The sequence below is a fragment of the Amaranthus tricolor genome, chromosome 11 (assembly GCF_026212465.1).
Source record: "Amaranthus tricolor cultivar Red isolate AtriRed21 chromosome 11, ASM2621246v1, whole genome shotgun sequence".
NCBI lineage: Eukaryota > Viridiplantae > Streptophyta > Magnoliopsida > Caryophyllales > Amaranthaceae > Amaranthus > Amaranthus tricolor.
Genome location: NC_080057.1, coordinates 11384790 through 11412717, shown reverse-complemented (window position 1 = coordinate 11412717; position 27928 = coordinate 11384790). Strand labels below are relative to the sequence as shown.

The 27928-nt window shown below is 34.7% G+C and overlaps 1 pseudogene; it reads right to left on the bottom strand.

Moving 5' to 3' along the window:
- Window positions 1-8588: 8588 nt before the first annotated feature.
- LOC130826947 (ATP-dependent zinc metalloprotease FTSH 10, mitochondrial-like) lies at window positions 8589-17564 on the bottom strand (annotated as a pseudogene).
- Window positions 17565-27928: the final 10364 nt, after the last annotated feature.

The window sequence follows — 27928 nt, the reverse complement described above, 5'->3', positions numbered from 1 at the left end:
ACAATTATGGACCGGTAGCCACACCAACAACCAACATCAAACTCAAATAATCAATTCACTCCCTAAGGTGTAGAGGGGGAAATTTTGGGATCGTGGAGCTTTAGTAATGCGGGTTGAAAGAAAATAGGCTCAAGCTCAAGAGGGCAAAAACCTAAAGTCAAGTAGTGCAAGGTTGCTTTTTAGTCCATGTGGTTTCAAGTAACATCTAAGCTTGAAAATCATTTTCAACAAGGTACATCTAGTCAAATTCTAAGAGGAGTAAAGCAAAGTCAAGATCAGTCTAGCCCCTAATGGGCATCCTAGCAGATAATGCACACACATTTGATTAGGTCTACTCACAAGCTAACCTACTCATGCTCATGAGGCAATTAAATGCCACTTAACTGGTTCTCAAATTAGGAGTGCTTGCGGTTTGCCTCTGACATCCAAATAACAGTATCACATGCCAAAATACCAGTCAAAACATTTTGCAAAATTCATTTTAGGGGAAAGGACAGTGTTACTTATATACAGGAGATTCCAACAATTCTCATCAAGCCATAACATTTTTTTTTATGCATGCGAGAAATAAAACCTAACTCTATATGCTGAAAATGATAAAAATGTACAGATGCATGAGTGAGTGAGTGAATAAGAAGTGATTATCCCCCCCAAGTCAGTCCAAGCACGGTCCTCAGTGTTTGGCACAAGATCGAATAAAGGATCACTGGCCCGAACCACCACCTCCAGAACCAGAAGGACCGCCCCATCTAGTGGGGTCAAACCAAGAAGGGTGTTCAGAGAACCCTTGAGGAAACACATCGGTTTGATAGAATTGGCCGTAAATAGGCTCAAGAGCTCGACGCTGGTCAATCTCTAACTGAGCCATATGCTGAGAAACGTCATCTAGCCGGGTGTTCATGTGAGAAAATTGGGTCATGACAGCGCGTTGGAAGTGGTTATAAGAATAGGGGATAGGAGGAATACTCGGATGGAGTGGAGGGTCACGAAGTTGATGGAAGTCATTAATGTCTTCCTCTTCCTCATGATCTTCCTATGCTAAATGATCATATTCCTCCTCAACCATAAAACCAGCAGGAGAGAATAACAAGTAGTGAGGCAAATCAGGGGAAAGTGGGGGAAGGTTCCTTGATGGTAAAACAATTGTTCTCCTCCCAACATGCCAAAGAAAAGGACCGGTTTGGTCCGTAATATAGTTGGCATGCTTGAGGAAGCCGGTTGTGAGCAAGGCATCAGGGTGCCTCTCGACAGAGTCTACAAACTAAAATGGACAGCAATGCAAGTGACAATACCACCAATTAAAAGTTTTGACTTAATAGTCCTTGAGTTCAATCTGGTCAAATGTTTCACCATTCGCATAGGAAGTGCATGGTGAGTATCGGCGGTGCTCCTAAGAGCGTGAGCCAAGAATGCAACATGATTTAACCTAGATGCAATATGATCATTCCGGGCAAACAAAGTTGTAGATAGAAATTTCAGGAAAATTCTTAACACCAGATGTTGCACATTCGCAATTGTTAGATGCTTTGGGTCAAATTCCTGCTTTCCGGTTATTATTCTCCAAATTACATAAGCGGATTGACCCGAAGCACCCTTCAAAAGTCCCCAATCAGGATCTAGCCCAAAGAGTTGTCCAAGTTCAGCACAAGACAAAAATCGATCAACATTGAGCAAACGGAAGGACATGCCATGCACACCATTTAATACTGCTTCCTCACAAGAACTTAAGAATTCATAAACTAATGCAGGATGAGAATTATAATACATGTTGAACATAGTAGTGAAATTCAGTGCAGCACATAGATTTGACATAGCATTGTAAATTCCAAGTTCTCTTAAAGATTCATGACAGAAAAAACGAGAGGGAAAAATAACCCGTACCTTGACCTGAAGAAACTTTTTATGTTGATGCTCATCTCGAAAGATGATTTCGGGGTACTCCGGGTCGGAAGAAATTGGTGTTTGACGGCTTCCTCCGCGAGAAGATGATGCTCCACGAGTTGTAGACCTTTGCCTCTTTGACATCCTTGAATTTGAAAGAAAATGGAGCCTTTTTGGAGGAGAGAAAAAAATTAGGGTTTTGAGTGAAAATTGAAGGATGGATGTTGAAGAAGAAAGGAAAGAGAATAGAATGGTGTGATTTTGATGGAGTTTTGGTGTGTTTTGGTGGAGTTTTGAAGAGAGGAAAGATGGTGAAACTTTAGAGAGAGAAAGCTTTGAGAATGGTTATGGAGGAAAGTGGAGGGGAAGAGAAGGGAAAAAGGAATTGAAAAATCGGCTGTTCGAAGACCCGACCGGTTTTCCCTCTAAACCCGACCAGGTTTACTAATATTCAGAACCTCTGTTTTCTGCTTCCTCACGGACCCGACCGAGTATCTGGAAAACCCGACCGGGTTTCCTTTCCAGCATTTTTCTTATTTTTATTTTTTATTTTATTATTTATTTATTTATTTTTCTTCTTTTTTATTTTCTATTTTTTTTATCCATTCGGACCCGACCTGGTTTATGTAAACTAGATCGGGTACCAGTTCTATGTCATTTCAACATCTACAAATCATAAACTTGGGTTGCCTCCCAAGAAGCGCTTTATTTATAGTCTATAGCTAGACTTCCTTCAACAACTCAGTAGGAAGAAGGAAGGGAAATGTTATAAACCTGATTCCCTTGAACGGGTATTCCAGCTCGGTAATGTTTCAACCTTTGCCCATTCACCTTGAATGTACCGCTCCCCTCGCTCCAAACTTCTACAGAAGCATAGGGGAAGACCTTGGTGACGCGGAATGGTCTAGACCACCTGGATTTGAGTTTTCCTGGAAATAGCTTGAGACGGGAGTTGAACAATAGGACTAATTCTCCTTCCTTGAATTCACGCCTTTGGATGTACTGGTCATGCCACCTCTTGGTTCTCTCCTTGTATAACTTAGATTTTCGTACACATCAAGGCGGAGCTCATCTAACTCTGCAAGTTGTAACATTCTATTCTTTCCTGAAGCATGCAAATCAAAGTTGAGGGCCTTGATTGACCAATAAGCGCGATGCTCAAGGTCAACGGGGAGATGGCAAGCTTTTCCGTACACCAATCTATAGGGAGTGGTACCAATGGGAGTCTTGAAAGCAGTCCGGTACGCCCATAAAGCATCATCCAACTTATTAGCCCAATCTTTCCTTGATCTTGCAACCGTTTTCTCTAGGATGGACTTGATTTCACGGTTAGAGATCTCTACTTGCCCACTAGTTTGGGGGTGATATGACAAACCTACACGATGATGCACACCATACTTTTTCAACATAGACTCGAACTTCTCTTCTATAAAATGTGACCCTCCATCGCTAATCAACACACGGGGTGTCCCAAAACGAGGGAAAATAACTCTCTTGAAGAACCGAGCTACTACTCTTGCATCATTAGTGGGGGTGGCAATGGCTTCCACCCACTTGGAGACATAGTCTACGGCGACTAAGATGTACTTGTTCCCGTAAGAAGAAGGAAACGGTCCCATAAAATCGACACCCCAAACATCAAACAACTCCACCTCAAGAATGTTATTCAAAGGCATTTCAGACCGCCTAGTGAGGTTTCCAGTACGCTGACAACAATCACACGATTGCACATACTCATGAACATCTTTGAACAATGTAGGCCAATAGAAACCACAGTGAAGGATTTTTGCAGCAGTCTTAGTGGCACTGGCATGGCCTCCTGTAGGTAAATCATGACAATGAGCAATCACCGATGTTACCTCATCTTCCGGAATACACCTCCTAATGACCGTATCAGCATAAAGCTTATACAGATTAGGGTCATCCCAATAATGCTACCTTGCTTCATGGAGAAATTTCTTCTTTTGCTGGTAAGTGAGATCATGAGGTAGAATTTGATTAGCCAAAAAGTTGGCTATGTCGGCGTACCACGGTGCTTTGCCAAGTGAGATGGCAAAGAGATGATCATCAGGAAACGAGTCATCTATCGTAGAACCGTCATCAACATTGTCAAGAAGAAGGCGAGACAAATGATCAGCTACTACGTTTTCGGCCCCCTTTTTATCCTTAACTTCCAAATCGAAGTCTTGAAGTAGTAATACCCAACGAATCAGTCGAGGTTTGGCGTCTTTCTTAGTCATCAAATACCTCAATGCTGCATGATCCGTATGCACAATCACTTTCGACCCAAGAAGGTAGGATCGAAATTTCTCCACTGCAAACACTACCGCCAACAACTCTTTTTCAGTGGTAGCATAATTGAGTTGGGCGACATCAAGTGTCTTACTGGCACAATAAATGGCATGGAGTTTGTCGTCTCTCCTTTGGCCTAACACTGCCCCAACTGCAAAATCACTTGCGTCACACATTATCTCGAACGGCAGGTTCCAATCCGGTGGTTGGATGATTGATACAGAAATCAAAACTTGTTTTAACCTGTTAAAAGCCTCAACAAAACAAAGAGCTGAACCCAGCCCAGCCCAAGCAAATGAAGCTGATGAACAAAGAGCTGAGGAACACTTACTCAATACTATGAACATACATGATACAACCTTGAGGAAAGCATACATAGTCCTGTATCTGGGAGAGGAAGAATAAGGAACAACTTCGTGTTACCAAACGCAAACAGAAGACCCAGCGCGTTCTGTTTTAAGGCTTCTGTTTTCTGTTATAGCCGTTAGGATTTAGGCGCCTTTTTCTCTCCTCACAATTGTAAAGACGACATAGTTTTAATTCATTCATCAACGTTTATAGTAATTCGATCATTCATTCAAAAAGCAAGGTGTTTGTTTCTGTTTTGTTTGCCATTTTCTGTCTTGTAAGGTTGAGTGTGTTCAAGCCTTCGCAAATTCATACTTCTCCAAGATCACATTGATCATTGAGAGAATTGTGAGGATTAGGCCGTGCATGTAATATTGAGAAATTAATAATTAAGATGAGTGAATTTAAGAGAATTCTAGTATGAGAATGACTTTAAATATACATAATATAAATATATTCTAAACTTAATTTCTTCTCTCTTTTCCTTTTCTTTTAATTGGATTATAATACCCAAAACCCTTCCCCTTCCTTCCATTCGTATGAACCAGAAATCAGCAAAAAAAAAAAAAAAAAAAAAAAAAAAAAACAAAACAAAAAAAAAAAATAATCACACTCCTTCATTTGAACACATCAAAACCCAAGAACCAAGAGTATCTTCTTCCTTCTCGCCATTTTCAGAGAAAATGGCTGATTTCTTGCTTGGAATCTATTACAAGTGATTAATCTTCTTCCTCATTCAATCCATTGATTTTCGAGTGCAATCCTTGTAATCTTGATATGAAGTTTCAAAGAATTCAGCCCTAGAATAGCCTCCCCCTTTGAAGCTTTCCTTCGAAAATCAGCAATGGCGGGATTCGCACCTTCTTCCTCTTCTTCCTCCAGAAATTTCGAAATCTAGGGCATAAACCCTTTCCTTTTTCGCACAATAGGGCAAAGCAAGCCTTAGTCATCTTCTACATTTGGTTTTCGCAAGAGACACCGCAAATCTTACTTGCCTTCGTTTCATTGAACGAATCAATGGGTTTCCCTTTCGATTGTTTGTGTCAAATTAAAGTTCGAATCCACTTAATTTTTTTTTTGTTTTATTGTTTTGATGCCTTCTCCTTATTCATTCTGATTTTTCCTTTCAAGAATCAAGCCATGGCTGTCACAGACCTAATCATTGTGAGAAACAAGATGGTTTTGGTCATTCTTCTTTCCTTTGACTAATTCTTCAAGCAAACAATAGCAAACTTCTTGTTCTTGGTCTCTAGAACTGTAAATCAAGGGTACAATATATAATTTAATTATTATACCCCTTAATATTTATTCATTGAAATTGCAGTAAGATCTCTTACTTTTGTACTACATCAATATTTTGTTGCTAATCATCAAGTATCAACACTAACGTAAGATTATTATTGGATTTCATGATTTAGTAGATAAATAAATAGACTTGTGGTCATTGAAGTAGATAGAACTTTAGATGTTTGATATTAAATTAGTGGATATTGAGAATTAAGGATTTAGGAAAAATGTTTGTTATGGGTAAAATTATTGAATAATTTGATATTCTTGAAGGGATTATTTGATTCTTTGAGGATTTTCAATGTTGAGTTTGAATGTATATATTGGTGTTTAATTGGAAATACTTGTCAAATTAGGGGAATTATGAGTCTTTATGAGTATGGTCAATTACGGGCTTGGATGACTACTTTTGTGCTTGATAAAATGTATAAATTGAAGCTTTTGGATGTGGTGAGCATGAGAGGTTGAACAATATAGATTTGGTCATAAACTTTATTTTATAATTGTAACGGATCGTTCTTTTCTAATGTAGGTTTATTATAATATATAGTAAGTAATGCTAAGTGGAAGTCTATCGAACTGTGATTATTGCGAAAAAGAAATAAAACAAAACAGAATTTTCAAAAAAAACAAAGAAAACTTAAATCATTAAAATATAATTTTACGTATTACATCTTTCTTTAATACATAATTATCGTCCATAATATAAACTACATACATATTATATCCTAATCTCACATAAACAATACAATAGCTTCTTAATCATGTAAAGTTGCCTGCAGCATCTGCTCCCGAAATATGGGAACAGTCGATGAAAATCGGTCAGCTTTAAAAAAAACCGAGTATAAAAACTTACCGCAAATATACAAGTATTGATAGTATATGCACGACAATAAGTAATAAGCAAAAATAAGTGCATCACAATACATAATATGCAAGGTATCTTATGAATTATAGGGAATTCATTTTTATATTAGATTCATTTACATATATTAAACTTTTGGTCCTTCTGCTTGAGTACTAAGGCGTGATTTACTAACACTTCTGCTTGAGTGTTAGGGCGTGGAATCCGATTACTTATTTAATGAATGCAACACATATGATCTTTGTTTGATATATGTAAGGGCCTGTTAAGGTGAGGTAAACCAAAACCCCTAACTTAGTGGGAGTCGTCACTCCTCCAGTACAATGTTGCTCGAGCCACAGGTCAGGTTAAACAACCTTACTGTGTTCGCCGTATTTTACGTGCTGGAAAACACGTCCCACGTTTTTTACATGCCGGAAGCATGGTTCGGCATTTCCTTACTATCAAGCCTTTTTATTATCATGTTACTGTTTTCATATAAATGCATCATTGCAATAACATATAATAGAAATAAATTCATTACGAGTTACATATAAATAATCATTTATTATTATTAAAATCAAAACTAAATGGGTCTTTAGTATTTACTTATAGATTAATTTTCAATTACGCTTTATTAATTTCTTAATAATCAATTTCTTAGTAACTTATTTTTAGATTTAGTACATGAATAATTAATTTTGTTAAGATCAAAATCTAAAAGAAATATTTTAAAATAAATAAATTATTATTAAATAAGTTGGTGTATATTCTTATTCACCAAAATAAATTAATTTTAAATTTTAATTCTCATTTTTCTTTCTTTTTTCCTACAATAACAATTTAGATTATTAATTTATTTCTTTAAAATTTACATATCACAAAATTTCACAAAAATAACTTAAATGAATTTAAAATACAGTAACTAAAATAAATTATTTTTTTCCAGAAATAATTATTTTTAACCCAAATTTATGATTTTCCTTATTTTATGCGTTTTTTAGCAAAAATTAATAATAATATTTATACTTCACTATAATTCACGAAATTAATACACAACTTATATTTCATATATATATATGTACAGAAAAATTTTCGTTTAAAGATATTAATGTTTACTATTTTAATTAAATTATTTCGGTTTATGCGGTTTTTGACAATTTCAATGAATAAATCATATAAAATAAATTATGACGAATTAATTCACCAAAATTTCCAGAAATATTAATTTATATATACTAAACACATATAAAATTTATGAGCATAAATTTATGTAAATAAATATATGTAAGAATTTGTACCTTTAATAATTTCACTATTAATTAAATTCCTTTGTTGTAGAATTTTTAGCCACAATATTAGCTTCCTCCCATTGAATTTCTATAATTAACACTAAATACTATTATTAGGAAATTTTTGAGGATTTTTAGGAATTTTTCTAGGGTTTTTAGAATTTTTAGGAATTAGATTATATTTAGGAATTAATTTTCTGATTTTCCTTCTCCTATTTTTTTTTCCTTTACCCACGGTTGCTTGGTTATAAATAGCCAAAGATTTGCAAAATTATCCATTATTTTAATTTCCTTCATGGGCAAGTAAATAATAATTAATTCCAAGATTTTTCTTCTTGGTTTTATCTTAGGATAAGACTAGATTAAATACTTTTGTCACCTAGTCTTAGTCTTGCCACCAACTTTAAGATTTTTACATTTTTTTTCTTTTTTTTTATTATTATTATATATTTTTTTATTTTTTAATCATAATTTAATATAGGAAATAAAAAAGATTAAGTTATTGTAGGTAATTTAGCTAGACTTAATATTTAGATAATTTATTTTAAGAGAAATAAATTATATATAAAAGAAAATCGAGAACTTAAAAACGATTGGAATAAAATTCGAAACGGCATTAAAAAGAAAATATTAAAATGAAACGATTATTGAATTTGTCAAAATATTTAAGACTAAGAAAAAACGGTCTGTTACAATAATGGTGAATTAAAGATCAAAGTTTTACTATTATATGATGATTAGAAATGCTAAAACAAGAGTTTTGGTTAAGCTTGAGTTTAGGAGGACATGTAATAAGTTATTTGTTAGTAAAGTTGTACCGAACGCTCTTGAGTGATGTTATGATCTTATTATTCTTCAGAAAACGATTTCTCTGCGCGCTCTTTCTAGTTGATAGCTGCAAATCGATCACGGCTCTTTGAAGCGTCTTGTTGGTGAGTAGTAGCAGTCCCTTAAAGGGTCTGGCCAGACTGCATTCTTGAAAATAAACTTTTTACTAAAGCTCTTTTTAATTGGAAATTGTTGAGACAAATGTTGTTGTGAATGTTTATGCTGATATTATGATATGGTCAATGGATCAGGCTTGCGAGTTGGTCATTGTCAGAGTTGAGGAACATTGTTCCCTGCTCCCTGTTTTGAAGCGAATTGTCATTCAGATATTGACTAGCTTCACCCAAGAGCGACATAGCCTTAGAGCTATGGGGCACCTCTCAAACTAGACTCCATGTGCGCACATAGATCTAGGAAACTGATGTTGGTTTTAAACCTATGATTTAAATTACTGTGTTTTGTTGTTTTGTATTGCTACTTCTCATTCAGTTTAATCTAACTCCTTATTGTTTCCATCTTTTAGTTTGATCACAGATCGAAACCGGTTGAGAACAATGAGTTAGCAGTGTTGAATAGTGTTCCAAGGATGTATATTGAGCTGAACACGTGGGAATCTAGTTGAGTTATATTAGATTTTTGTAGTTTTGTATTAGATTTTTAGATAAATGTATATTCGTCTTGGTTGTGTTATATTCAACTCGAAGTGAATTGTATGATTACTTGTGTTTTACTTAGATGTTTGGTTTGAGAATTAGTTGAGTTAGTTACATTAAAGAGCTTAGTGACCCCTTTGCTCAAATTTTGAAGGTGTGATTTAAGTTTCTTGGGAAATGAACCCCGTGATGACCCTGTTTACTCAGTCAACGGTAGGTCGGGTTGTTATACTGCATTCCTTAGGGGAATCAGTGTCTTCTTCCAGGGATAAGCAATCGTTCAAGATTCCTTAGAATTCAATCCAAACAGACATCCTGATCAAGAAACCTTCTGTTCTTGCTTGTCTGTATAAGCGTGCATGTATAAAAGGTAACAAACGTCATTTTCCGCTGCAAACTTGGTCCACAACCTCGTCCTTTGACGACGGTTTCTCAGAAGACCCTTCTCACTTTCTTGAAAACCTTGTTTGAATCTATCCTAGTTTGTGAGCTCGGCTGATTTGAAAGGCCTCTCACCAAGAACTCGAACCAAGTCTTCTTGATGGAGGACTTCCTTTTCAAGTAGTAATTCCGCTATTTCAGCAACCTGCTCCTTGTGTTCCTCGATCAATTCTACAGTATGCTTGTATGCTTTGGTAACCCACTCTCTTACCTCTTCGTCGATGATAGCACCAGTCTTGTTGCTGTACGGCTTTGTCATTTCAAAACCATCCTCCCTTTGGGGAAATGAGAGGAGACCCACTTTGTCACTGAACCCATATACTGCAACTTGGGCGTATGTCATTTTCGTCACCTTTGCCAGGTCATTCTGAGCTCCAGTTGAGATTTTACCAATCAGAACCTTCAAAATAAGCGCCAGTATGTCAAATACTCCGCAAATCTCAATTGCATAGTTGTCTCCTCATAACCTCACAACTAGGGGTGTTCAACAAACCAAACGTCCATTTAAAGCCTGTATCCGGCCCGTTTTTAGTAGGGTTATGTAAGGGTCGGGTTGAAAAGGAACTGGAGCAAAAATGGGCTTTGCTATAACTGAAATGAAGCGGGCTATAAAAGGGCTCAATAAAGCTTTTTGTAAATAGCATAATTGATGGATCATTTAATTATTATAAATGACAATGCCAATGGAAATTACTAAGGTTTTTACAATTTAATTATTATAAATTGATCAATGGGGATTATAATAATTTTTAGTAACAAAATGGGTTGGACTGGGTCGAGTTGGGCTTTAAAAGCCCAGCCCATTTAAAGCCCACATTAAGTTTAAATGATCCTTATCCAACCCAGCCCGGTTTGTATTTGGCCCATTGAACACCCCTACTCATGAATGAGGGTTAATAATACATCAAGATCAGTTATTGCCGTAATGGTCTCAACTTTAAAAAACACAGAGAGGAAGTCACCAAAGGTATTAAGTTGATTTAGACAAAAGTCGTCCCAATATGATACATCTTACATGGAACCAAGAAAGACATTAGAATGAGGGAAAGAGAAGCAATTACCTGTTCAGCAGCTCGACCACCCAATGTCATGCAAGTCATGTCAAAAAGCTGCTCTTTAGTCATAAGAAGATTTTCATTTGGAACATACTGCGCAAATCCTAGAGCAGCTGTGCCACGAGGAACAATTGTGACTTTCAATAGTGGTTCAGCATGTTCGAGGAACCATCCAGCAACAGCATGACCTGATTCATGATAAGCAACAGTTCGTCTTTCCAACTTGCTTATTACCTGCATGACAAGAAAGAAAAGTTGCTACCACTTATTTAGTAAGCAAGGTAGTGTGCGTCATAGAAGACAGCAAAATTTTACCTTGTTTCTCTTCTCTAAGCCACCAATAACTCTATCTATGGCTGCTTCAAAATGTTCCATATTAACCACTGTCCCCTCATTCCTTGCAGCTATTAACGCAGCTTCATTACAAACATTTGCTATGTCGGCACCAGCAAACCCAGGAGTGAGTGCTGCAAGCCTCTCTGAGTAGTATGATGGCTCATGATCAAGTTTGATCATTTTCAAATAAATCTGAAAGATTTGTTCACGACCTTTGATATCAGGCTTGTCAATGGTGATCTGGCGATCAAATCGACCAGGTCTCAACAAAGCCTTATCCAGAATATCTGGCCTATTTGTGCCAGCAAGGACCACCACTCCAGAGGTAGTTCCAAAACCATCCATTTCAACAAGCAGCTGATTGAGAGTGCTTTCTCGCTCATCATTTGAACCAGAAAATCCACCACGTCCTCTTGCACGTCCAATGGCATCAATCTCATCAATGAAAACAATGCTAGGAGCACATTGTCTTGCTTCCTGGAAAAGGTTTCTCACCCTGGATGGCCCAACACCAACAAACATCTCCATAAAATCTGAACCTGATATAGAAAGGAAGGGTACACCAGATTCCCCAGCAGTTGCCTTAGCTAAGAGTGTTTTTCCAGTCCCTGGTGGACCAACTAAGAGAGCACCTTTAGGAATTTTTGCACCCAATTCTTCATACTTCTTTGGATTCTTAAGGAAGTGTACGAACTCCATAATTTCTTGCTTTGCCTCATCACAGCCAGCAACATCTTTAAAGTACACCTGAAAATAAGAAAATGATCATGAACAGTTTTAACAGATCAACAATAAAAATTACACTCGCAGAAGAGGAAGTGTACATCACTCAGCGCAAATATATCATGAAAATAAGTAGCAACTGAGTACAGTAAATAAAACATACAAATTTGAATAAATATATCTGACCTTGCTCTTTGCATTCTTATCCACTTTTGTGATATGGGCTTTTCCAATGTTGAAAATTCCTCAACCTAGGCCAGCTTCCATCTTCCTACTCAAGTATAAAAGTGATCTGAGAAGTAAAAGTGCGGCAGCAAAGCTCATTAACTCCTGATACCACACCATTTCATTCATATATGTTACAGGAACATAATCATGGGGGTCAATACCCAAGGCTTCCTGCGCTTCCTCCAACCTTTCTTCAAAGGATTCAACACTTCCAATTGTGAAATAATACTTGTACTGGCCTGAGTGCCCTCTCGTAGGAGCACTACTGACATCGTTGTTTGTTTGATCCCGTTGTGAACTCCTTACATAAACTTTAGCAACTGATTTATTGGAAACAACAATATGATCAACCAGACCAGGTTCTAGAAGCTTATTTTTGAATTCTTGGAAACTAATCTGCAAGCAGCAATCACACAAAAGTGAAAGGCAAAACTACATGTTAAACAGGTTGAAAGAATTAGAAAGACAGTTTCAATCATCCATTGTCCCAGTCTATAAATTAAGCAAATTAAAACACAAATCAAGCAATAACATAATCATTTTTCATATAGAGACCAAGAGGATATAGTTGGCCTTGCCTTGCAAGATGAACATGAAGATGTTCAATATAGAGACCACTTGGTTCACAGGAATCAGAAAAAAATGAAAGAAACACCCTTATCCCAGTAATCATATGTGGTTCACCACTTCAGCACTTCCCTTTCCCCTTTCTAGTTTGGGTAATTGAGGTTTCATGACTTCCCCCATTCCAAAGGATTTCATATTCCTTTTGAAGGATAAAGAAACTAGAAGGTATTAAAGGCTGTCAGTGAAACAAATCAGCGGAAATCAAATTGATTTATCACCACTCGTCACACATCAACTAGTTTTCCATTGCTGCTAATCTATCATATTACCACTCAAATATTACAACCTGACTAGCCAACCAACTACCTAGCATAACCAAGACCACTTAATAGTTAATACAAGCGCTTATGTGCTATCATTATTTTCCTAAAAGCACACTCAATAAAACACCAGCGGTTAGCTTCAGGACTTCATTAATCCAAGAGAATAATACTAAAAATCACTGACTTTAGAAACCATAGCCTCTCCAATAACTCAGCTTTTCTAGTTCTCCATCTCCATATCCACCAGCTACCTGCACAATCCTCACCCCACAGACACACACACAGAGATTACAGCTTAACAACTCATAACAAAAGGGAGAGAGATAATACATTCTTCGCTGGTGAACAAATTCAACCATCATGGGTCAAAATTGATGAGTAAGCATTGGTGGGGCCAAGAAAGTTATCAAAGCACAGTGGAAGGAACTGTGGTGATTCCATACTATTATGATGTCCCAATCAACATATGAAGGAGAGCAGTAAGTCAAACCAAAAACAAAAAAACCTTTCCTAGAGTTCTTTTCCCTCATTTATCATTCTTGAGTATTTTATTTATCCTCCATGAACCAAAAAGGGCACTTAGCTAGATGCTTTTCAATTCATAATCCTAAAATGTAACTCTCACATTAAAAGTTTGTACAACAAAATCATTTGAAGATCCAAACAAACAGAGAGAAAGTATATCACTGCAACATAATCATTTGTCAATATAAATTGTAAACACAAACACAATCGAAAATTCTCACCTGCTGCTTCTCATGAGGACTAAAGGAATATGTTGAAAGCAAAAGTCCGATCATTAGGAGTATACATTGGATCTGCTCCATTAAGGTTTCTTGAAAATTTCCTTGATCTTCGGTATTTGTGTTTGATTCCTCTGAATTGATGAAATAGTAGAGGTTATAAAGGCATTAATTAGTAAGTGTCACATATTTCCTCTTTAAAAAAAGCTCCAAGTTTATCAACAAATTCATGTCCTGAAGCATAAATTTCTAAGTAGTTCAACCACAACCTCCCCGTCCTCTCCTCAATGTGAACCTTATCAATGTTAAGTCAATACAAGGAGTTAAGTCTTAATTAACGTTCAATGCATATATGATATTAGTTGTTATAGTTTGACCTTGCATTTTTAAGCGTGAACTAGCCAAAAATAGACAATATTCAATAGAAGAGACAAATCGAATAATAGAAGAATCTCTCTTAAGATTTCAAAAGTGGATAGAAAAACTCACTGAATTGAAAAACACAAAACCTGATATTTCAAGGCTTAATTGAAGGTAATGACTATGTCACAACTCTCAAGTCTCAACTAAAAGGGTGTCTAACGATTAAAAGAACCCCACTAGAAATCTCCTACTTTAACTATAAAAAAACATATAACTGTAACACTTAAGCTGCTATTTCTAAACATGTTTCTACTCCTAATAGCGTTCAAAAAAAATTAATTTCCTAATCTAATTTAGATAGTTCTAAGAGAATTAGAAACCCTAGTTTGCAAAACCTTTTCTAATTGATACAATGAATCCTACAATTTATAGGATTGGAAAAACAAACTAACATGTAAACCTACTATCTCTTGCTTCCTTTGCTTTTACTTGAAGAATCATCTGCCTAGTAAATCAAGAAGTTCATCTATTATTAAGAGCCAAAAATGTGCATTGGATATAATGATAACAAAAAGTGTATCCAACATTAAAACACATAGGAAGTACATATATGTTTGCATCCCCTTAGTCAATCAAGCATACGGCTAATCGTAGTTGTTGCATTCATTCCGTAGTTCTTTCAGTTTAGCATATCATAGTTAGCCAATCATCTCAAGTACATGTTACACAGTTCCAAAAATACATGCATTTCAAAACATGCTTACTCTTTAGAACACAGCCACCATGGAATAGGTAACACTGGTTTTCCTTGTCTAAACCAAATGAAATACAAAGACGTATGTTAAACCTAAGATGAAAGTAAACTTTGCAAATCAAAAGGTTAGAGAACCTAATATGTAAATACAACCTGATTTGCATAGCTCAACTATACACAGGTATCCATTTCAAGCTTACAATAAAACTATTACACGATACAAAGTTCAAGGACACTATCAATAAGTTCTACGATCATAATATCAACTTTTGACATTTATAATGACAAGTGACAAAATATAAAAAATACCAAGATGCAACTATATTTTCCAAGGATATGGAAACTTGTAGAAAAGCTTATCTTCTTTTTTGGTATCAATGCTTAATCAACTCCGGCAGTTAATGTTTGTTGCTTATTGCTAGTCCCAAACCTAAATAAAGGAGGAGAGTGAGCGGTAAGTTAATGACAAATGGCTCAGTCATATTCCATGATCATGAACCAAAATCAATTATGGAGGTTTTGGCTATGAAACTAGAAACATAACAGAATCCATTTTGAATTTTTCACTCTAATATAATTTGTTAGTAAACGCAACCTAAATTGACTATATTTTTACAAGGATGATAGATAAAGGTAGTTGTCTAAAATGTAAGGTTATTCCTTGAGAGTGTATCCACCCAACATAAACTCCTTATCCTAGATGTTCGCCTTCAAGCAAGCCCGAAGGTAAAGAAAGCCAAAGAACGTGGAATCAAACATTAAAAATTAAAAGTGGATAATGCTAAATTTTTGCCAAGAAAATTGTTAAAAAAGCTGTTTGGAAGATGATTTCAGATGCAAAGGCTACTTGGATAAAGATGAAAACTTCCATCATTTGAATAGCCAAGAAGATTGACTATATTATCCTTGATATATATATATATATATATATATATATATATATATATATATATATATATATATATATATATTGATAGTGAGAAAGAGGGAGAGCAAAGTAGTAACAAGGATTTTCCCATCACAATTGACCTTTATCAAGGCTCACTTAGCGTGTTTCTTTTCTTTTTATAGCAATCCTAGATGAGATAATTTGATCAACACCAGAAGACGTTTCTTGGTGCATCAATTGTTGCTGATGACATTGTTTTGGAAGATAAAACAATGTAGACAATAGTTGGAGTCATGAGATCTCAAATTAAGTCGAAGTAAGACTGGGTTCATGGAGCATAATTTTAGTACAAACGAGATAATTAGAGGCACTATAAAGCTTGAGGAGAAAGAAATCACTCAAAGTGAATGCTTCAAATATCTTGGGTCCATATTTTAGGGAACTGGAGACATCAAACAAAATATGACCCAAGTGGCAAAAATAGAGAGCGGATGCTGGAAATTATGTGATGGAGGTGCTCTTAAAGCTAAAGGACAAGATTTATTGAACGACTATCAGATTAGCACTTTTTTATGGATCAAAATGTTGGACTTCTAGAAAGGATCATAGTAAGAAGATGAGTAGCGAAAATGTGCATGGTAAGTGGGCATACCTTCAATAATGGAATTGAAAACAAAGATATAAGAAATGGTTTAATAGTAGCAAATACTGAAGAAAAGTTGAAAGAGAATCGTTTAAGATAGTTGTGATATGTGCAAAAACGGAGTAATCGCAAACCAATAAGAGTTGGAAGGAAGCTAGGAATTGAGAGAATTGCTGGTGGGACTGTAAAATGCATAGAAATCGGAAAGAATTCCGAAAGGAAAAAAAACCTCCAGGCCCTTCCTATAATGAAGAAAAGCCCTTGATTTGAGTCAGCCCACAGTAATCTAAACTGAACTCAAAGCTATCTTCCATATTGCAAAGTGGTAATATCCCTAAATAAAGCACTTTAGCTATCCTAAATCCCAACAAATCACCCAGATAACCCTATTAGCAAAACTAAAAAGAAAATCATATACCTTTCGACTCGGATTTCTGCTCCTCAGATTTGGGGATCTTCTTCTTCTTCTTGGGATAAAAGTTCTCATAATCTACATTCATGTAATCCAAAAGTAAAAAACCAAACTATAAAGAATAGAAAGAACAACAGTAAAACCGATAACTTCCCCCCGAAAATCAATCATACACATACTCTTTTTCTTAGGTGCTTCACTGGATAAAAACCTACAAAATCTAGGATTTGCAAACACATATCTCATATCAAACATATAATTTTTATTCTTAGCTCCAGCAGAAGCCACATAATTCCTCAAAAACCCTAAATTAGAATCAATCCCTTTTACAGCGGAAGTAAAATATGAAGCTCTCAATAAACTCTCATCCATAAAAGCTGATCTTCCCTTGTAACATCCATTGATGATATTCTGCAATACAATCCACAATCAAGAACAAAACTACAATCCCATAAAAAACTATAAATTCCACAATAATGTAGCACATTTTTAAAAAATCCATTAGATAAGCCAAAAGTCAGTACCTTTGATCGAGAAAAACGAGATAACGAACGACCCCCTTTAGAAAATATCATTTTTATTATATATTTAGGAAATTACTAAGGAGAGGAAATTGATGGATCTATCTATTTAATTAAAGAAAGAATATGAATGCAAGAAAACAAATAAGGGATTTCAATGGGTGAAGGAATAAAAACAGAAAGGCCTAAAAAACAAGGGTAAAAATAAACTTTCACAATTTAACGTATAATTTTTTGAACATTAATGTTACAACAATTTAAATTTTAAAAGTATAAGTATAAGGTTATTTTGTGGAACTTTTTTAAAATTTTGCTATCACTGGCCTTTCGCAAAATTACACTGCTATCATGTAAAATATCCCTAAAAATAATTAATCAGTTAAAATTAGTTTAATCAATAAATATCATTTTCTATCAGCAAAAATCAGGTAAAATCAATTAAAATTACAATAAGTGAAAATCAGTTATAATCAATAAAAATTAGTTTTAGTTCAACTCAGTATTAATTTATAACTATTAATTGGTTACAATCAACAAAAATCAATTTTGACGAGTAAAGTTAAGTAAAAATCAGTAAATATCAATTTTGAATAGTAAAAATCAGTTTCAATCAGATAAATTATACGGTGCCTAATTGGTGGGTTTGTACTTCAAAGTATGTCGATTTGATAAAAATAAGATAGAATTAAAATTGAAAATAAAATACCATACTAGTTCACCAACGTTTACTACAAAGTTGGTAGATAATGACTATTCAGGTGGACCAAAACGGGCACTCGGTCCTTCGCCGGGGACTACGTTCGGGTGGGAGCACACTATGAACCAGTCAACGCAACTAGGTTCAGCCTCTGATGGAACAGATGTCCGACGAAGTGCTTGCTCACCAAGGCGGGCACTATAGGGGAACATACTCCATGCCTCCAAGTACACAGACGAAGAAGCAAATGTCACGGAGTAGGTAACGTGTGCCGGTTGCACAACCTTGGCTGGTCTCGTAGGAGGGGGGGGGAATACCCTGCACAAAGCCGACCTGTCGCACTGTCCGCTCCGGCAAATACACCTCGACGATATCAAAGCAAGTGATGCCCCGATAAAGGTGGTGCGTGGGTGCTCGTTCAGCAAGGCCCTTGGAGTATTCATGTACGGAGTCCATTCCACCTGCATACAGGCCAAGTTAACAAATAAAAATAATGTAAATTTAAAATAACATGTATAAGAAGGTGTGATGTCATGTACAATACCTGAGTTTCCATCATGGAGTCAAGTATACCACGACAGTCCCTCAGCCTGTTGACCAGATCTCGGCAAGGCTTTGGCGTGGACCACATCTCCGCCCTAGTCTTATTAGGCACGTCTGCTCGGCGAGGATGAAGGCGGAAAGCGGGAAAGTACTCATAGATCCATGTCTGGAGCAATGTCAGGCAACCCGCAATGGTCTTGCAACCAGCCCTAGATGCCATTCCCAGCTGCTGATACATGTAGGCCAAGGTCACTACATCCCAGGCGATCTCATCCTGATCGACGTTCACGGCAAGTATCGCGTGAGGTCGCATGCCGGTTCTGGTCTTATCCGCCAGCAAGGTAGAGCCGACAATAGCCATGTAGTAGGCTGTCGACTGGGTATCCGTGGCCTGGGACCTATGACACAGCTGCATCAGTTCAGCAACGTTCACGTAGCCGCTGGTGAATACACCTCTCCGCGGTAGCTCAGACATGGGCTTCCCAAACAGATTGGTGATACCGACCTGCCACTCCACCTCAGAAGACTCAGCCGGTAGAGAACCTTCAATAGTAATGCCCAATATGCGTTGCACGTCGTGCAACATAATCGTCATCTCCTCCCATGGCATGTGGAAGGTGTTCATATCCAGCTGCCACCTCTCCACGAAGGCCGATATCAAAGCACAGTCGATGTGCTGGTGCATAATGTACAGTAGACGGCCGAGGGGAGCAGCAGGTAGACATCGTACAGCGCATCGGTCATATCCCTCAGACCGGTGATGGCCTCCAACGGCCTCTTCCTACCATGGCATTCCAGAAGCGGAGGCGTACGCTTGGAATTGTCAAAAATAAGTTTTAGCTATGTGCCCCCCATAGCTAGGTATCAGTCGCGTATCTGTCGGCCCCTCGGGCTGGGGCGATATGACAAACCAGTCCATGCCAACGGACTGTGAGCGCCTGCTCTCCCGTGGCGGCTCATTATCGACGAGACTACGTCCGGCGCGCTCAGATGCGCCTGAAGAACTAGGGCCCGCACGTGCGAATCTCCCGTCGGGCCCGCGGACAATAATCCAGTCCACTGGGCGAAAATCAAGACCTTGGTATTCAACATCATCAGCGTCATTATGCTCATCACTTGAAACACCCCAACTACTCTGGATGCTGCTAGCCTGGTCATCAATAGGGGTTCACACTAGGTCCAGTGTACTCGACCTTTGGGCCAAACTGTGTCTGCCAGCCTCTTCCTGCCTAGCCCTCCTAGCAGAACCCGTTACACCCCTCTCATGCGGGTCCCCTCTGAGTAAGGTAGGCCTAGAACTATTACCTCTCAACAAGTGTCTAAATAAACCCTTTTCTTTTCCTTGATTACCAGCCATTTACTACAATTTTTGATAATTTAAGTAAATATTAATAATAAATGAACATAATCAAACGTTACGTTAAATTAAGCACATGAACAAAAAACAATAATTAATTAGCAACAACAAAATTTAATAGAATGTTACAACATATTTATTATTATGATTATTAATAATATTATTATAATTAAATTTTCTAAATTGACAATAATCATAATAATAATAACAATATTAACAAAAATAATAATATTAATAATAATCATAACAATAATAACACAAACAATAATAATAATCATAACACTAATAACAAAAACAATAATTAAAAATAAAATTAAAGGAAAATTTAATAATAATAATAATAACAATCACTATAATAATAATATAATAGTAAAAATAATAAGAATAACAGTAATAATAATAATAATAATAATAATAATAATAATAATAATAATAATAATAATAATAATAATAATAATAATAATAATAATAATAACAATAATAATAATAATAATAATAATAATAATAATAATAATAATAATAATAATAATAATAATAATAGCAATAATAATATAAATAAAAATAATAATAATTATTTTAAAAAACAAAAAAAAATGCCACCAACAACAATAATAAAAATAATATTCAAGACAATATAAAAAAGTTAATGATAATAATTATTATTATAATAAACATATTTAAAATAATAAATTAATAATTAAAACAAAAATAAAAATTTAATAATAATAATAATAACAATCACAATAATAATAACAATAATAATAAAAAAAAAAAAAAAAAAAAAATAATAATAATAATAATAATAATAATAATAATAATAATAATAATATAAATAAAAATAATAATAATTATTCAACAAAAAACGAAAAAAAAAATTGAGTCGCAGGAAACTGGGCACCCAGCCCCGGTTCAGTCGCAGGAAAAATCGCGGCTGGACCCCGGTTCAGTCGCACGTTTACCGGGGTCCAGCCATGGTTTTCCTGCGACTGAACCGGGGCTGGGTCGCCCAGATTCCTGCGACTCACTTAATTTTTTTTTTTAAATTTAAAATAATAAGATTCGAAAATAAATTACCTCGATTATTCGTTTGCGGATTGAACTTCTTAGTTTTTGCTCCAAAAATTTGATTTTGTAAGTTTGTTTGTTTTTAGTGAGATTGTTGTATATATAGGAAATTTTAAGTCTAGTGGCAAAATCGTAATGTTTAAAAATCCAGGGGTAAATTCGTAATTCAATAGGGGGGTGACGTTAAAATAAAAAAGTGGCGAAGTTTAAAGATTGGATATAAAAACGATTTTCTTCCTCCACTAGTCTTCTTCTCTTTTGTCGCAAATGATGAAATAATCATAAAACTCATGGTATAATTATCTTTCGCTATAATATCACATCTTTATGTTTTTTAATTTTACAAAATTTATAACAATTAATTTGTCATAATACAGTAATTACTATTGGAAATTCTTCATAACTGAGACAAGCGATCAAATAGTGGGTTGTAAACTTGCATATATATTGGGTGCGGTAAACTTTTTACTACCATATAGTTTTGGGAAACAATAAACCTCACCAAGTGTACCTGCGGCTACAAGTCAACGCTTTTGACTCGTGGGTTTGTGGACCCGAGCCCATAGATGTCCAGTGTCCATACAAGTGGGCCACAGTGAAATTATATGACGAATTATCACAGCTTAATAATTACATAAATATAATTAAAAATATGTTACGTTTGATAGAAAAAATAAGTTATGTTTTTAAATAAGTTAAATTAACCTAAAGACAACACGTTCCTTGTTGAAAGCGACAATGTAAATAGAGCTCTTAATTTTTGACTCGATCGGAAGCCAATTCAAAATCAAACTGGAAATTAATAGATCATAACCCAAACATTATGACCAGTATTCCAATTATGATGATCCGTAATTCAACTATATGATATGAAAAAAATCTAAAAATATTTGATCCGTTGGATTGACCTGAATCCAAACACAACCTAAAGCTAACTAAATCCAAAATTGTCTCGAATTGAACCCCTGCCCCAATATGACCCAAAACTGCTAATCCAACTAGAAATTAATCCGATTTTAAATTTTGTTGTTTGACTTTTTTTAATAGGTATACATGTATGTAAGATGACATTGAATCATATTGATACTCTTATAGTAGGGTTATAATTGAATTGAATTGTAGAAAAGGCTACATAAGAAGAATAAAATGAAATATTGACTAGATTCCACATTATTTTCTTTGTGTACGTTTAAAGTAAACCATCCTTTGATGATTTAAAATTTCAATGGTGAGCATGCATGCATGATGCGTCTACTTGCTTTTTTTTGCTTTTCCCACACTCTCGGTTATGGTTGCTCATATTTGTGTCTTGTAACGAACTTGCTCTTCACTTTTTGTTTTGCACAATTAATCTTCTGACGCCAATGCTTTTGGACTGTCACCACCAACTCCCTTTTTTAACAAACAATCAAGAATCCACCCACTAATTTATAAGATGTGATATCACTGTTAAAAGTATATAATATATTTGTTAGAGATAACTGTTCGTGTTAATTATTACTCTGATTTCGAAGGTCAATATAATAGGATCAAAATCTTATGATGACATCTTATGCTGATGTATACAGGGCTTATGCTTGCTTTGGGCACTCTAATTTCTTCAAGGTAACAGTGCATGAGGCACAATCTGGGCAATCAAAGCCAGAAGTGCATCACTGGCGAAAAAGGTAAGACGATAGGTTCATACTGCAAGACGGACCGATCATACCACCCCAAGATCCAGTTACGAGATTTGAACTACAAATACTTAAATACACGCTATTGGAGCTGAAATTATCGTAGTTGTTGGCACCAGACTTGTCGTCCAATGAATCCTCGTTAAGGGATTTAGAAATATTGTATTTATTACAATTACTAGACTCTATGAGTTGAGGTCCTAAAATATATTATATATAACCTCAATCAATATTTTGGGTCCTCAACTATCAGTTTAAACTTATAATTGAGTTAGTTTTTTGACAAGATATACGTGACAAGAGATCACAAATTTCAATCGCAAATCGAAAAATACAAATTATCACTCCATCTCATTATGTTTTCATTTCAATTCATGCCTTGTACACAATTAACTCTTGTTTGAACATATAACAGAATCAATTCACAACACAAGCATGTTGTGGCGTGGCTTTCATGATTACACCAATCTAAATATTTTTACTACACTTTTTAGTTTCTCTTAAGGGTTTAAACAAATTTGTTTCAAGTATGTCAAATTTATCACCTAGCTCTTAGAGCTCATTTAAAGTATTAAGATTTTAAAGGTGTTTGGTAAAATAGTTGATTGGATGATTAATTTTAGTTTTTTTTTGACATGAATAAAGAATTAAGTGATCAAATCACCTAAGTTATTATTCGGTAAATTAAATCAGCCACTCTAATCAACTATCACCTACTAGTTATGTGTCATTTGCCAAATAACTCCTTCATAAAATTATGTATTGGAGAAGAGAAATTTGTATATTATATATAATCGATACCTTACGTATACTAAAATTTTTTTGTATTGGAACATTTAGAGTATGTTAAGATTTCCCTAAAATACTACTTCCTTTAATTCTTTTTACTTGTCCTATATTTTTTATTAGTTAAGTTTACCTTGCTTGTCTCATTTCTATTCTAAGACCTATATTTGTAGGTGGTCCTCTCATTTTCTTAATGTTAAAAATACCCAATATGCACATGGATCTACGGTTTTATGTGGTCCCTTCCAAATCTTAATATTAAAAACACTCAATATTGCACATGAGTCTACTATTTTAGGTGGTTCTTTCATTTTCTTAATATTTGTACTCAAATCAAATAGAACAACTAAATTGAATTGGAGGGAGCAGAAAGGTAGTAGCACAAATAAACATAAGATTAAGGGTATAAATGCTTAGAATTACAAAGTACATACGAAATAAACAAAAAAAATCAGCTTTAAACAAGTGGTGCTCGTTCGAGCACCTTTATTGCTCATTTGAGCACTTTGCTGCTCTTTGAAGTTGAGGGTTATGATGCTTAACTTAGGAAGTGCACTTTTTTGGGAACTCGTAATTAGTGCGTTTGTTCGCTATGCGATGCTTTGATCCATATGAACGTGTTTTTCATTATTAACCAAAATAAGGAGCATATGATTACTCTATAAATAAGAAGCATGCTTGGTGATTAATGACATTGAATTTGATATGAAATTACTCTTATTTATATCTCTAAACACATGGAGTTGTTGAAAACTTTGCAAATTTTCATTAAGATTTCCAATTCTTTTTCATCCTTCTTAAACACATATTTATATTTTTGTACTGACTAGGTAAAGAGATTGTTCGTATCTCTATGTCAATTTCATTCTTTTCTCAAGTATTACTGTTGGAAAATGACATAAAAAGGAAAGTATTCAACCGCCCACATATTGTATATCTAGATCCTAAGTGTCTTAAGTGATGCAAATTAATCTTTATAGAATCCGTCCAAATTGGTGATCAAAGAAAGGAGTTTATTATATTTCCATATTCAACGGAGGCTGCAATTATTTTCCATTACTCAATTTATAGTGGAGTTTAGTGATTTCTCTCTACTGGGTCTAAAAAGTTTCCACGTAAAAATCTCATGTATTTAATTTTTGTTTTTGCTTTTTACTTGTAATATTTGAGCAAAGAAGTTAATAAAAAAACCGTACAACAATACAACACTATTCATCCCTTCGAGTAGTATTCATTTCCTAAACAACAAATACATTCATTTATTCCATTAAATAAGTATGGTTGCTTTCGGATGGTGCAATAAGCTAATGAGGATTCCATGGGTATAATATAATATACCTTATTGACTTGAAAGTACAAATGTGTTGGTGATTACCAAAAAAGCCTAAGAATTCTTGAATAGTTTATTTCTTGAAGAGCTTAATCATGTAAAAGGGAACAACATGAACCGTGAATTCACAAGCATACTATACTATCAAATGAAAGTGATTGAATCCTTTTGCCTTTCTTTTGAGCTTAATAAAGGTGTGGTAGTTTTGGACCTACACTTGTCCCTTGACCTCCTCATTTCATTCATCATTGACTAAACTAGTAAAATCTATAATAAAGGTGCAAGATAATTACTAAGGTTCAATATTTTTTTTATTTGACTACTTTTTAAATCAATTGTTAGAGTATAATAAGTAAAATATTATGGATTTCGACTATCAGCTTAATCTTTTGAACGAGTGATTACGAATTGATTCTCACGTGCCCTTCATTTAAAGTAGAAAATTTCACGCTAAGTATGAAGAGGTCTAGCTTATGTTACATGCACAAAGACTAAAGGTATACGATAACATGTTAGAGTATATAACATATTCTAAAATAACTTAGCCCATAAGTTAAAAATTCGATTTTGATCATTATACATCATTATTCATCATTTTAAATTTATATAAAATCTATTAGTTTGTAGCTCAAAAACATAGCTAAAAGTCGTCAATAAATTGATCTCAAAGTGATGCGTCACTATAACTATTTAATTAATTTTATTGTATCTTATGCATGCATGCATGATTATAAGAATGTCTTATTCCTTTTAATTTATAATGATAATGATTCCCATTTAGTAGCGTGAGTGTTGAATAATAATATACCAAAAGTTATTGATAATTAAAAATCAAATCTTATAGTATGTTAAATAATTTGTTTGAAAGCAACATGACGGCAGATCACTTGTTTAAATATCATTCACTGTTTATTTCAAATGTTTTTAGTTGAGGGCTGTTGAGGGCTGTATATACATATATATATATATATATATATATATATATATATGGCTCAATAATCAGCTTAATTTTTTGGTGGACTTTGAACTAATGTGACAAAAAGTACTCATGATTTTGAATTATCTTATCTGGCCTCAACCATCAGCTTGAGTTTATTCCTTAACACCCACCAAAGAATATAAATCCACCTTTTGATGATAAGTAAGTAATCACTTATATTTTACGTGTCCGTTGAAAATATACTCAAAATTTTAAAAATGTGATATTTTCATGGCCGAGAAACTATCTTTAAATAAAAAAATGAAGTTTTAAAGTGTTTTTAAGGTTGAAATAACGTTAAATATAAGATGATCTAAATTATTTAGGTTAAGTACATTTTCAACTGATACATATAATAAGTGGAATTATTAATTAATCATCAAAAGGGTAAATTTTTTTTGAAAATAATAGATTGAAATACTAATATTTATACCCACTAACCTGTTAAAATTACATTTCTTTAAAAATTCTCATATAAATACGTAATATTACAATCTCAATAAACTTTAATTTTCTAAAATAATATATTTACTTATGAAGTCTTTGATGAGAAATCCAAAAAAGAACCAGAAAATAGCGCAAAACGTGAGGGAGAATGATAACCCAAATGGCGTAAACTCTACACTCTTGGTCCTTATTACCATCTTCTGATTTTGCTTGCTTGCCGTCTTCTGTTCTGCCCACTTGCTTGTTTTTTGGTTTGTTATTGCTAGCTCAGACTTGGTTTGTTTTGCACAAAATTTAGCACACAATATTATTTGGTATATATAATTGTGTTGAAGTGGTTAGAATTAAAAATATAGTCATATACTATAAATTACTTGTTAAGTTGCGATTTTAAGGGTTTTTAATCGTTTTTGTCACTTTTGCGCATAAAGTAACTCAAACTTGGTTTGTTTTGCACGAAACTTGGCACACAACACTATTTGATATATATTATTGTGTTGAAGTGGTTAGAATTGTAAATCATAGTCATATGCTAGAAATTACGTGTTAAGTTGCGATTTTAAGGGTTTTTAAGCGTTTTGGCACTTTTGTGCATAAAGTAGCTCAAACTTGGTTTGTTTTGCACGAAACTTGGCACACAACATTATTTGGTATATATTATTGTGTTGAAGTGGTTAGAATTGTAAATCATAGTCTTTTTCCTAAAATTACGTGTTAAGTTGCGATTTTAAGGGTTTTTAAGCGTTTTTGCCACTTTTGCGCATAAAGTGAGAATTCTTATTAATCACAAAACTGAATCCTTGTACATGAGAGACAACCTATATTTATAGGTTTCTAGCTAGCTAACGGCTATAAACTTCACGTGGTATATAATTTGCCTCTTAAAACATAAATTAAAAACAACCAGAACGCTTTGGGCACTGATTAGTGACTGGGCCACCTTGCGCTCGTATCCTAGTGAGCTGTGTGCACCACAATCATGGTTCTTGGGCCTTGATGGCTTGGTCCATGTATGAAGATCACGTTTCCATGGTTGTTTGGCTCCAAGTCTCCCTGGTTAAGGCTCAAACCACGCGGCAAGGTAGGTTGGTCAGCGGGTAGGCTGATGTTCTGATTTTGCTTGCTTGCTGTCTTCTGTTCTGCCCACTTGGTTGTTTCTTGGTTTGTTATTGCTAGCTCAAACTTGTTTTGATTTGCACGAAACTTGGCACACAACACTATTTGGCATATATTATTGTGTTAAAGTGGTTAGAATTGAAAATCATAGTCATATGCTAGAAATTACGTGTTAAGTTGCGATTTTAAGGGTTTTTAAGCGTTTTTGGCACTTTTGCGCATAAAGTAGCTCAAACATGGTTTGTTTTGCACGAAACTTGGCACACAACACTATTTGGTATATATTATTGTGTTGAAGTGGTTAGAATTGTAAATCATAGTCATATGCTAGAAATTACGTGTTAAATTGCAATTTTAAGGTTTTTAAGCGTTTTTGGCACTTTTGCGCATAAAGTAGCTCAAACTTGGTTTGTTTTGCACGAAACTTTGCACACAACACTATTTGGTATATATTATTGTGTTGAAGTGGTTAGAATTGTAAATCATATTCATATGCTAGAAATTACGTG